Here is a 1108-nt window from a genome sequence, read left to right as displayed (position 1 = left end):
ATGCCGTCTGTACTGAGAGAAGGGCCTGCATGGTTACGCTGCTCCCGACACACCTGGCTCCTCTATCCCGGCTTCTGGACCATCTGATTCTGTGGCCGCGGGCATACCTTCATATATGGCCGCTAAATCGACCACACCGTGCTGACTTCCTCCCCCACCTCCTCCTGGACACTCTGTGGGATAATTTGCTTGCTGCTGGATCTCCCTGGCTCTTTGCTCCCATGAGACTGGGCTACTGTCGCTGGGAGGGAATGCTGCATCTTTCTGCTGGCTCTCCATGCTTGCATGCTCCTGCTGCGGTTATTTTCAGCACTGCACTCTCCAGGACAAAGGCTGCCTACCCCCCTGCTCTTTCCTTTTATGCTCCCCCCCCAGCTGCTCCGCCCCCGCTGCCTTTACTGGCTGGTCTGCTGGTTGTTGTGTGTAGGGAGGGATGGGAATACCTCCCCCCCCCCCCCTTTCGCCATGCTGCCGGCCCGCGGGCCGCCTGGCGACCCTCCCCCTTAAGGCGCTCCGGCGCCATCTTTGCGGCACCTATGCTCTTCTAAGGGGGAGAGGTCGACCTACCGGCATCCCTAAGCACCGGCACTCTAATCTAAAATAACTTAGACACGTAGGCAAAGCTTTGGGTAAAATCACTGGCCACAGTTTATTAATATACCACCTTACTAGGTTGCAGGGCATGGACAGAAAGTGGTGGGCAAGGTGGAATGTGTTACCCACTCATTCCATTTTTCCTGGGGCGTGCCCTGCCTACCCAGTAGGCACCGCGGCAACGCCCCCCTTGGGAACCAGCCCCTGTGGTGCATATCACGCTCGCCTGGCGTGCAGCCCACGGGCCCAACCGTCCACGGCTGGAGCCGGGCGTGCGTCCATTCACCGAGGGTGAATCTGCATACCTCAGCTGGCTCCCCCCTTCACCATGCCTTGCGCACCGCTTTTTCCCGCCACACAAGGTTCTCAGACATGCCTGAGCACCGAAGCCCCCACCCTGCAACCCGCCCTACCCCTCTGCCTTCTTGCACTTCCTGCCTCGGGTTATTTTACTTGTCAGTGCCAGTATCTGACAAATGCCTCCTGACCCCCCTGTACCTGCCCTATGTTTTAT

This window comes from Pseudophryne corroboree, unplaced genomic scaffold, assembly GCF_028390025.1.
Source record: "Pseudophryne corroboree isolate aPseCor3 unplaced genomic scaffold, aPseCor3.hap2 scaffold_1978, whole genome shotgun sequence".
Taxonomy (NCBI): Eukaryota; Metazoa; Chordata; class Amphibia; order Anura; family Myobatrachidae; genus Pseudophryne; species Pseudophryne corroboree.
The sequence above is the reverse complement of the archived record's forward strand: the minus strand, read 5'-3'. Positions refer to the sequence as shown.